We start from the raw sequence: 12530 nt of genomic DNA, 5'->3' as shown, positions 1-12530 counted from the left end.
GTGTAGATCCAGATAGGAGGGGAGATGGGGAGTCACTGGGGGATAGATAGGGAGGGGAAACTGTAATCAGGATACACTATATGAGGAAAAAAATCTATATTTAATAAAAGGAAAATTATTCTGTGGCAGAGGACTTGGCTAGCATATCAAAGCTTTGGCTAGTATTCAGCACCACAAAAACAATAATGACATCAAGAATAAAATATGCTTAGGGTGTTTCAATGGCCTTTGCTTGAAACTTGTCAGTTGATCTCCTTGTGTTTTAATGTGTTAGCTGCAAAAATTGAAAATATGCTCAGCAACGTGTTTGACTTCAAAATGTTAACTAAAAATTCTTACTCTAATGTGTGATAGTTTTGAATGAACTCATCAAATTGTTTAATAAAGCTTACCATAGAATTTGAAAAAATGAAAACCAAACAACAACCAAAAAAAAAGGAAAAAAATAAAGGTAGTCCAACTGTGCTTGGAAACTGCCTGCTCTTGATACACTAGTAACCTTTTCAGGGATAGGCAGTATAATTATCCACTTACTAAGATGATGTACTTACATAACTCAGCATCCACTCCCATGCCTGAGTTGTGCTGCAGGCCGCAGGAATATATCATAAGAACTCAGCTGGTTATGGCAAAGTCACTACCTGGAGGGATCAGGGAATTCCTCCAGAGGAGGCCAAATCCCAAGGAGTTTTTGGTGTTACTTGGCTTGTATTCTGTTGTGAAAATCATGTGTGCCTTCATAGTTTTCCCAATTGACTTTTCCCTAAGAAGGACTAACAGTGTGGACTGATCACTCTCTAGACATACACATTCCAGGTATTTGAAGAACAGCCTCAGGAAAAGCTTTCTCTGGAATCAGATTATCTCCCTTAGCCACTTTCAAGGACTACAGGAAACACCATCCAGATGGGCACCCAGCTTCTGAGGATAACAATGATAACAGCCCACTTGCAAGTCTCCTGATTTAAATTCCACAAGGAGACACCACCCAGGGGGTCATCCAACTTTCAAGGACTAACAATGATAGCAGCCCACAGGCAAGTCTCCTGACTTAAGGTAAATTCAAAAAGGAGACACTGCCTAGGAGAGGTGGACATTAAGTAATAGCATTACACAATTTAGCTCAGACCCTGCCTTTACATACTGGGACTTCCAGGGCACAGGAAGGAGAAGAGAAAAGAGAATGGAAGAACTAGATGGGTAAGAACTTGAGAGGAACAAACTGAGATGGGGAAGAACTAGATTGAAGGGCTAGAAGACAGTACTAGAGGAATGAGATGGAAGATGAGGAAGAGCCAGATGGGGAAGAACAAGATGAGGAAGAGCCAGATGAGAGAGAAGGAGATGGGAGAGGAGCTGATGGGGGAAAAAACTAGACAGATGAGAACTTACAAGGGACAGAACTAGATGAAGGAATTAGAGGGGACAGTAGATAAATATAGAGAGAAATCAGGCAAGAAAGGAGTTAGACATGAGAGCAGAATAGAAGCTGTGCAGAGAGAGAACTATCACAGAATAATAAAGTGTATGAACTAAGGAGTTTTGTGTACATAGATTCATTTCTTTTCATCAAAGATTAATTATCAGCTGGTTGTAGATTCTTCTCGGACCCTGGGAGGGGACTATCGAGGGGCTGGACCCCCATAGTCTCCGATAGAGTTGCTTACACATCTTGACTGATAAGCCTGTCTTTTTTTCAGAGTTTTAACTCAAAATATGTATTTTTTTCTCACACACTTTCTAACCCTTCTTTTGATATCAGTGCAAACCCTAAGAATACTTGCTCTGGTACCATGCATATTTTCATTTCTCTAAAGGCCATGTAGATGCTTGCTGACCCACACTGCTGAAACTATTTTCTTGGCCCATAACCTAAAATGCTCCACCGTTTATTCTTGCCCACATTCTTCTCAGTGACTGCAGAGATGTATGACTTGACTGTCTTATTGTTATTTTTTATCTCACACTGTAATAAAATGGCTCAAACTTCTTTGGAGTCTTTTAAAAAATATTTTATTTTTGATACTGAAGACCCATGAAACTGAATTCTAAATCCCAGGTAACATGTTGAAATCCTGTCTAACAAAGTTTCACAAATAAATTTCCACTGTGGGTTCTTTTAGAATCTTCTTTAGACTTTATGTTTAAGATACAATCCATCTTGAGTTAGTTGTTTTGTGTGAGTACATAAAAGTTTGGCTTTTATACAAAGTTGATAAGAGTAAAATACTAATATTGATATTATTTAACATAATTGGTTAAACTAGTTTTCATTTCTTATTAACACCCACTCAATTTTGTGTCTTGAAAACTTCCTAAAACCTGTTAAGTCAAATTACTTTCCATGTAGTCTTGGCAATATGATCATCTACTGGAGCATATATGAATTATTAGGGGCCATACCCTTAAAGAAAGTAACTCTTCCTCTCCCAGAAACAATCAATTACCAATATCTTCTCAACTAGGTATATGCATTCCACCTACCCAGTCTGTGATGAAATTTTGTCTGATTTGAGCTTTCACAGGTTTTGTCCATGCTGTAACAATGACTAAAAGTTTATATGTGAAGATGAATTGTACCTGGAAAATACTGTTATGGATCCTCTGCCTCTGGATCTTACAATCTTTTCACTTTAATGATATCTGGGCCTTAGTGGGAGTGGTGAGATGGAGGTATCCCATTTAGGGCTGAGAATACCACAGTCTTTTATTCCTGACACCTTGATTTAGTTGTAAAATTATATTAATTGCCATCTATTGCAACAAGAAGCTTCTCTGCTGAGATTTGAGAGATGCACGGATATGACTGCATGATAAGTCATTAGACGTTGGTTTAATACTATGTCTACTTAACAGAACACTAGTAGTCTTTCCTAGGGTCCATGACCTGCCTAGCTATAGGTTCTGCCAAAATTTATGTAATTAAAAATGCATCTTCTTTTATTCTTGCTTTTTGTAAAAGAGTTGACTTGATGAATATAAAAACCTTTCTATATTTTAATAATTTTGATCAGATCTATTTCAATTTGACAGAGACTGGATATTATATATTCTTCTTACTCACTTATAATATATTCATATGTGCATATACTTACATATAAGACAGAATATGCCTATATGGCTGCATTAATGTGTGTATCTTAACACATCAATCAATAGCTGTGATTATGGATTAATAGAAATCTATTTAACATCTTTGTATTACTTCTTATATGAATATCAAAGTAATTCTACTCTAAACTGAGATGATAAATAAGATCTATATTTTTTATTTTTACAGAAAAAAATTTCATACAATATATTTTGATATGCTTTTCCCTCTCCCAATTCTTCACAGATGCTCCCTACCTCTCCACTTACTCAACTCCATACCCACTTTTTCTTCTTTCTTTCCTTAAAAAACAAATGAACAAACAAAAAACTCATAAGAAACCCAAACACACACACACACACACACACACACACACACACACACACACACACACGCAAAAACCCAAATCAGAAACCAAAATATACAAACAATGAAGATAGTTAGGGAGCATCTCAGTTCTTTTCTTGGTTATGCAGTACCAGTAGGAATTTAAGCGTTAGTTTTTTTTTTTTTTTTTTTTTTTTTTTTTTTTTTTTTTTTTGTTTGGTTTTTGAGTTTCTCTGTGTAGCTTGCGCCTTTCCTGTCACTTGGTAGCCCAGGCTGGCCTCGAACTCACAGAGATCCCTAGTGCTGGATTATGTTTAGTTTACTGTCATGCTTAAAGTGTGGCAGGATCTGCTAAATTTGTTTTAAAATTGTTCAATAGAATTTTAATGAAAACTTTAGTTATGACCTTAATTCAGGCTTTGCTTTAAGTTTGGAAACATCAGAATTGCACATTGTGTTTTTCTGGGTTAGAGTCTGCTGTAGTATATCAGATGGTAGTATATGAGACCACCAGGATTTGATATGACTAAGTCTGATGTTTTGTCCATGTGAGATTGCAATATAATATCAACATTAATGTTGTGGGTATAAGATTTTACTGCCTTTGTTTTCATACTTTGTAGTTTTATTAAAACTTGTACCTGATGAGTATTCTTGATCTTTACATGCACTACATTGCCTTTATGGAGATATTAGGATCCCATAAACAGGAAACCTCATATCTAAACAGCTTTCTGAGCATCTGCTTGTTTGCTGTATGGGTAGCCATTATGAATAATGAAAGGAATCCTGTATTTGTTAACCTACTTCTTTTTTCTTTCATGCTGTGATGATCCCTAAAAGAAAGTGGAAAATGTGCTGCTGCAATTACAGGTTCAGGTAATATCTATAGGAGTTTAATGCAGTTCCTTTTGTGTCTAAGGATATAAGCCTCTCAGTTAATCACAGTTTGAATTATCCAACTGGTTATTGTAATTTGTTCCTTTCCGTGGATTTTTTCTTCCTTTATAATTATAGAAATAAAAAAGAGTTGCTCAGTGAACATTTACATTTCCACTCAAAATATAGCAGCAATTCTAATGCTGATTTGAAACACAATCCTATTAAAAACTAATAACAGTATTATAATTCATTTTAAATTGGCATAAAATAGAGTATGTGTGATATTTTCCATACATGTGTACATTGTATAATATTCAAATCAGAAAAATGTGTCTGGTTCAAATAATTATCATTTTGTAATGTAATTGCTAAAGTGAAAATAAATATTTATGCTACAGGGGATGTCATGTTAAAAACAGAAAGACTGGGGGCACTAGGAGTAAGAAGAAAAGGGCTTTAAGCTGAGGATGGGATAGCAAAGATGGCCAGAGAAGGGGAAAGGATGGTGCTTTGGAAAAAACAATGAAGACAGTCATAGCAGGCTTCAGATGGCTCCCATAAGTCTCCTCTCCCTTATTGAATTATACAAGACATGTGGCCCTTACCCACATCATTGTATCTAATTAATGTTATTGAAATAAACAAAATTTCAAGAATAGCCTGTAACGTAGCATCCATCTATTTCAGGAGAGAGACCATAACAAGTTATTACATTAAAGAAGTTAAGTATGAGACAACAGAGTACAAACAGCAGTATCTCTTCTTAACTCTCTTTATTGATGAGCAGAATTACTGTTTTTTGTTAAACACCCTTAAAACTAAAGTTGGGTTGTTTCTGCTACATCAGAAACCAAATCAGCATACACTAGCAAAGAGTATGAATCCTCAAAATCTCTGGCATTATTATAATATCTTTCGCATTGCTTCTTTGTTGTCTCTTTTGTGGGGATGATAGGAGAAGGTACCAAAAAGTGAAATCCATGTAATGTTACTTTTATGTATATCATTTCAAAGCTGACCTCCTGGAACTAGAAAACCAACTGGTGGTGGGTGTCTAACACTAAATGGAGGCCTGAACATAAATGGACCCAGTAGACTCATATAATTGAATGCTTGGTCCCAGTTAGTAGTAGAACTGTTTGAGAAAGATTAGGAAGTGTGGCCATGGTAGAGAAAGTGTGTGACTGAGGACAGGTTATGAATTTTCAAATGCTCACATCATTCCAAGTCAGAATTTTTTTTTCTCTTCCTCCTACTTGTGAATAAAATTTTAATTTCTCAGCTACTGTTTCAGTGCAGTGCCCCCCTGCCTGCTACCATGCTATCTGCCATAATAATAATGGAGTCACGCTTTGGGCCTGTCAGCACCAAAACACTACATTATTTCTTCTATAAGTTGCCATAGTCATGTTGTCTCCTCATAGCAACAGAAAAATAAGCAAGACATTGACTGAGCAGGTTGTTTCTGTGTCTTTGTGGGTGTAATGCAACTATATTTTAATTTCAAAGAGAGGATAGAAATCTAGCACACCATGATTTCAGGAGAAAAAGGTCCCCTTCTCTCATGAATATGCCCTCTGACTCAAAGATATTCATAACAGTATTAAGTATCACAATGAAGAGCCCATTAGGCTGCTACCTATCTCGGGTAAGCCAACTGAAGTTTCTTCTTGGAGTGTTTATTTTGTTTAGGTTTGTTTCTGTAGCTGTGCTAAATGAAATCCCATCCACATTGGTTTCCTCTTAATTCATTCCTGTAAGAAGTCAAGGGAAGAGGAAGGGGAACTTGTGGGCCGGATGAATGAAAAGAAGGAAGTTGCATTAGCATGTGCACTGGTATTTCCATTTTTCAGGTCTTCTTTAGCCACCCATTTTTGATATTATTTCATGAATGTAGTTTCTCTAATATTTCAAAGGCACACAATCACACACACACACACACACACACACACACAAGTGAAAACAAAACAAAACAACAATAACAAAACCCTCCTTTTCCTCTGGCTATCACAATTGTTCTTCTTCTTCTATCACAATGATTTATTTCAGCCTTAATAGTTAGAATTGTATTGTAGATGCATCCAGTGGGACTGGATTATACAACTGTGCATTTGATCAACTTTGGTTTTCTGGTACTGGTCTCATTCTGTGGCAAAGGGAAGTTTCTTTGATGCAGGGTAAGGACTATAATTTTCTGGAGTTATGAAGACAAATATTTGGAATGTAATTAGGTTTTATGCTTGTGTAGTAAAGCAATGGTTACTCCTACAAGGAGTCAATAATTTATTAGTCCTAGGCAGCTAGCTAAGTTTTGGCTACCAAGCATAGCATCCTATTATTGAGTAGGTATTAAGTGAAATTAAAGGGTTGTGATTATCACCAAGTTATGTATTCCACTACTGTATCCTTGGGATTATAATGCCATGCTGGTCATTGATATGGTTCATAGGTACTATATCTAGAGAGGACCTGCTAGTACAGTGAGACATAGTTCTCAGGGACAAGCCTTCCAGGTCTGTTCCAGCTTAGAGCACTCTGGATTCTGTAATTAAAGTGTCACTATCCTGTTGTTTTCAATACTATGGTTATGTGATATATTTTTTGGCACAAGAATGAAAATCCCTCCAGCATTGTTCAGGATTGTTTTGGTTATCCATAGTCTTCTGTGGCTCCCATTGAACTTTAGGAATTTTCTTTCAATTTATGTTTAAAAAAAAAGACATGGGGATTTTTGTAAGGATTACATTGAATCTTTAAAAAAATATTTCTTTTGGTAAAAGGATCTTTTAGATGATATTAATTATCCATTCCATGAACATAGAATGTTCTTTCTATTTCCTGCTATCTTTCTCCAAAATTTCAGAGTTTTAAAGTTTTAATTGTAGAGGATCTTCACTTCTTTGGTGTGGTAGTTTGAATGTAATCAGCCCCCCATAAACTCATAGGGAGTGGCACTATTAGGAACTTTGGCCTTGTTGGAGTTGGTATGGCCTTGCTGGAGGAAGCATGTCACTGTTAGGATAGAAGTCACCAATGCTAAGCTACACCCAAACTGAGACAGTTTGCTTCCTGTTGCCTGTGGATCAAGATATATTAACTTTCAGCTCCTTCTCCAGCACCATGTCTGCCTTCGTGCCACCAAGTCACACTATGATGATATTGGATTGAACCTCTGAAACTGTAAGCCACCCAATTAATTTTTTTATGTAAGGTTCCTATGGCCATGGTGTCTCTCTATAGCAATTGAAGCCTACATAAGCCATTTGGTTAGGTTTATTTTTAGATATTTTACTTTCATTGAGGTTATTGTGAATGGTAGTATACCCATCATCCTTCTGTAGTTTATTGTTTGTGTTCAGAAAAGCTATTTATTACTGTAAGTTGATTCTGCATTCTACTATATTGCCGAATTTGTTAATTTTTCTTTAAGTTTTCTGGTAGAATTTTTGGGATGTTCTCTATAGTCATGTATTCTCTATTACTTTAATCATAATGTGTGTTGGATTTTATCAAAGACCTTTTCTACATCTCTTGAGATTATCATGTGAATTTTTTTTCTTTAAGTTCATTTATGTATGTATTACCTTTATTGACTCTCATATGTTAAATCCTCCTGCATTTCAGGGATAAAGCCAACCTCATCATATTGTACAATCATTTGATGTATGTCTATATCCTATTTTCATGTATTCTATTAAATACTTTTGAGTCTATGCTTATCAGGCAAATAGGCCTGCAGTTTCTTGTTATTGGGTATTTATATAGTTTTTTGTGAGTGTGGTATTTTAAAATAATTTAGGTAAAATTGCTATATATGTTTTTTAAAAGTTTGGTATAGCTCTAGTTTGGATCTATCTGGTCCTTGACTTAAAAAAGTTAGTGTTTTTATTACTGTTTCAATCTTTTCATTCATTATAGATATTTTTAAGCTATTGACTATTTTGGTTTTGTTTTTGTTTTAATTTTTAGAGGTATAGTAAAATCTAGAAATTTATGATTTTCTTTTACATTTTTTTCTGGCTTTATGTTGTGCAAATTTTTAAAACATTCTCTTCCAGATCATTCTCTTGTCTCTGCCTTCCATTTCACCACAGGAGTACCAGGACACAGATAAATATACTGAGTGATCCAGCTTTTTACATCAGTTTCAGGGATGGAAGTGAAGTCAGGGTTATAGAACATGGGCTTTTACCTTGCTGGATCATTTCCACACCATATTTTAAGTAATATTTTAACAAATTAAGAAAATGTAGGCAAGCCACTTAATTTTGCAAAATAGTCCTTGATTTTGAGAGCAAACACATAATATGTCTTCAAAAGACTTTTTTACTTTAATAAGAAATTATTCCTAATGTTAATTTTATGAAAAAATTCCTTCCTATTTGTGGTGAATATAGAATGCTAAAAATATGTGTGTTTGTGTGTGTGTATGTGTGTGCGTGTGTTTCTAAATATTCTAAAGCATACTATCTAATGTTTCTCAGGATTAACATAGTTAAATAAATAAGTACAAAAAACATACCAAGAACTTCAGCACCACCCCATGAAGTGTATCAACATGAAAGCACATATATCAATCTCTTGTTAGTAGGAATAAAAAATTTAAAGAACAATTAAAGAGAATTCTCCCTACAAAAGCATGCACATGTAAATTCACTGAAAGTAATGGAGGTTACTTTGCAGTAGCTGAAACTATAGACATAGCAGCCTTGCAACTTGAGATAAATATATCAGCACAAAGCGGTATGCATGTGGTAAATACAGCAACCAAGCAATAGCAGCACAAATTATGCAAAAGAACTACTTCAATCAAGGAAAGCAGATAGTGAAAAGAAATCACTAACACTGCTCATTGTTAGACCTAGGAGACAACAAGTTAAAGACAAGGAGAAACAAAAGTGGCAGGATCATTTTGAAAAATTAATTATTAATGAATGAGGTGAATAACCCATGTAAATATTTATCAAAGGGAAGGCTTTCCTAGGGATTAGGTCATCATCATTAGTCTAGTATTACTGTATCCTACACCCTGCTCATACAGAAATACCAATATGCAGAAGTGGTAGAGTTGCTAGATGATGTCTATTAGGAAGCCCTGAATGATATGAAAGACAAGGAATAGTTTGGAAAAATGTACTGAAGACAATTTTGAATGCATCCAGCATCATAAAAATGTGAAGTCCTTTGTCAATGAATTTCTGAATAGGGAAGCTGTTCTATGGGCAACAAGTCTTTACTACTCGTTATGATGACTCTCTTTCAAGGCTATCCAGAAGTCTTGTCTCCTACAAATTCACTGTATATTAACATTAAATATCAGTGGGATAATTAAGAGACAGGGGTTTTGGAGTAGGAAAGAAAGGGTATTCCATATTTTGAAACATATTTACAGCTATTCCTTAGACTCCATTATAAGCCACCAAGTTCCCAGGAATAGAAATCCCAGTTTTGAGGGGTGTGAAGTAAGGTGGATGGATGGTGGGCACTGCTATGACAGAAGATTCCTGACTCTTGCCATTCATGTTAGATTAGTTACTTTTCCATGGCTGTGAAAAGACATCATCATGAAGGCAATTTATAGATGAAAGAACTTGTTGGTGGCATGCTTACAACTTCAGCAGGCAAGTCCATAATAATGAAGGAGGGGAGCATATCAGCAGGCACAGAGAAGTAGTGTTGGAGCAATAGCTGAGAGCTTACATCTGTTCCAAAAGGACAAAGCAAAGAGAGAAAGAGGGAGAGAGAGAGAGAGAGAGAGAGAGAGAGAGAGAGAGAGAGAGAGAGAGAGAGAGAGAGAGAGAGAGAGAGAGAGAGAGAGAACACATGGGAAGGCCATGGAATTTTGGTACTTCAAGTTCAACCCCCAATGATATAACTCTTCCAATAAAGTCCTACCTCTTAATCCTTCCCCAAAAGTTCCATCAACTGGTAACCAAAAGTACAAACAGATGACCTATAGGACCATCCTCATTCAAACCACCACATTCCACTCCCTGTTCCCCATGGGCTTGTAGTCTTATCATAAGGCAAAATACATTCTTTGACTCCAAAAGTCCACATGGTCTGTCTCAAGGTTTTAAAATGCAATGCATTTTCTGAGATTCAAGGCAGTCTCTTGATTATAACTTTTTATAAAATAAAAAATACATACTTTCAACTTGCAGAGAATATACATTACCATTTCACACAAGTGGAATAGGAGAATAGTGATGAAATATCGGACCATAGGAAGACCAAACACCATCAGGACAAACTTCAAATCCTGTCCTACAGCAAAGGTCTCAGATGACTCCTCCTTTCTTCCTTTGCACACTGCAAGACACTTACTTCTCTGTCTTGTGCTGGTTCCTTTCATTGTAGGTAGTTGTCCTTTGCATACATTACACAGTTCTGGCATCACCAACATCTTGTGGTCTCCACTGAAATCCATCCTTCATTTTCACAGCTTTGTACAATAACCTGACCTGGAATCCAAGCAGGAACTTCTCTGGCACACAAACGTCTTTGGAGGTTTTCATTACTGGAGGATGAAGGTTACATAATACCTTTTCTCTTGTTATCCTTCATGATTGGAAAACCAGAAGCACAATGTTGTCAAGTGCTGCTATCTGCTTGGGATGAAACACCCCCCCATCTTATTGAATTACATTTTCATAAGCTTTGATTTGTTGATGCTTTCCTTTGTTGAATGAGCTTTCATTTTGAAAAATAGGAGCTTAGCTAGGTAACTGCTTCCCCTGAAGTCATCAATCCCTTCAATTTCTACTCACCTGCTTCTTTAGACTTCTTATATCCTTGAACACAAGACTTGGCTCCAACGTATATACTGGTACTCTTTTTTTTTCTCCTCAAACAAGTTTGTATATCTTGTTCTGATTGCTCTTTTATTTTCTTATTTTTTTTTTTTTTTTGTTTTTTGAGACAGGGTTTCTCTGTGTAGCTTTGCGCCTTTCCTGGAATTCGCTTTGGAGACCAGGCTGGCCTCGAACTCACAAAGATCCTCCTGGCTCTGCCTCCTGAGTGCTGGGATTAAAGGCGTGCGCCACCACCGCCCGGCTCTTTTATTTTTATTATAGCCTTGCATAAAGTAGATGATTTTTAACAACTGTATACAGTAAAAAACTAGGCTGTCTTGAAATCTTCACTGACAATGAAATTAGTTTAAAACTCTTCAAGTTAGTCTCAGGAAGATTCTTAGTTTAAGGGCAAAAACCATCTACATTATTTGACAAAATATCACAACAATAGTTTTTAGTTGTTAATATAACTCCCCAATAAAACCTCTTGAACTTGGCCTTCATATTCCACGTTGCTCTGTGTATTATGTATTCCAAGATCATCATATGATGGTCCATAAAGCTCTGTTTATAGTTCAAATAACTTTTCTAGTACAAAGTCCCAGGATCTCATACATTCCTACAAAAAGGAACAAAACAAAACAAAACCCAACCCAACATGGTTAGGTCTGTGTAGATGTAACAGTCTTATTAAACAAGAAACACGGAGCCAAATGCAGAGTTAAAAGACCAAGAGATAAGAGTAGTAGCTAAGAGCTGAGACTTAAAACCCTTTTTCTTACCCTTCACTGCCACTGCCGTCCTTCCTCTTAGAAAGAGACCTACTTCCTGTGTATCTGTCTTTTTATTGACTTTCTGTTCTGCCTTCTCATTGGTTGTGAACCCAACCACATGACCTCCTCATCACTGCCTGTCTATACAGACCTCTAAGTCTTCTATGGTTGTTACTGAGATTAAAGGCACGTATCTCCAAGCTGGTGGTGTCCTTGAACACACAGAGATCTGTCTGTCATTTGATCAGGATTAAGGGCATGTGCTACCACTTCCAGACTTCTGCTATGATTTGCTATTAGCCCTGACCCACAGGTAACTTTATTTATTAACATACAAATAAAAATCACATTTCAGCACAAATAAAATATCACCATAGGTCTGTCATAGTAACATGCCACTTTCTGGTGCCAACTTCTGCCCTAGTTACCTTTCTATTTTTATGAAGAGACACCACAACCAAGGAAACTGTCATGGCAATACTAGGTTGTCATCTTAACTACATCTGAATTTAACTAAAATCCAAGCAGCTAGGTACACCAGAGAGGGATTTTTTTCCTTAAATGAGTAATTTGAAGTGGGAAAATCCATTACTAATCCATATCTTTTGAAATGCTAAAATTCATCTTTAATGTGGGCCACACATTCTGCTGGCAGTGTAT

The sequence above is a fragment of the Peromyscus leucopus genome, chromosome 2 (assembly GCF_004664715.2).
Source record: "Peromyscus leucopus breed LL Stock chromosome 2, UCI_PerLeu_2.1, whole genome shotgun sequence".
NCBI classification, from domain to species: domain Eukaryota; kingdom Metazoa; phylum Chordata; class Mammalia; order Rodentia; family Cricetidae; genus Peromyscus; species Peromyscus leucopus.
This window is presented reverse-complemented; position numbering follows the sequence as displayed.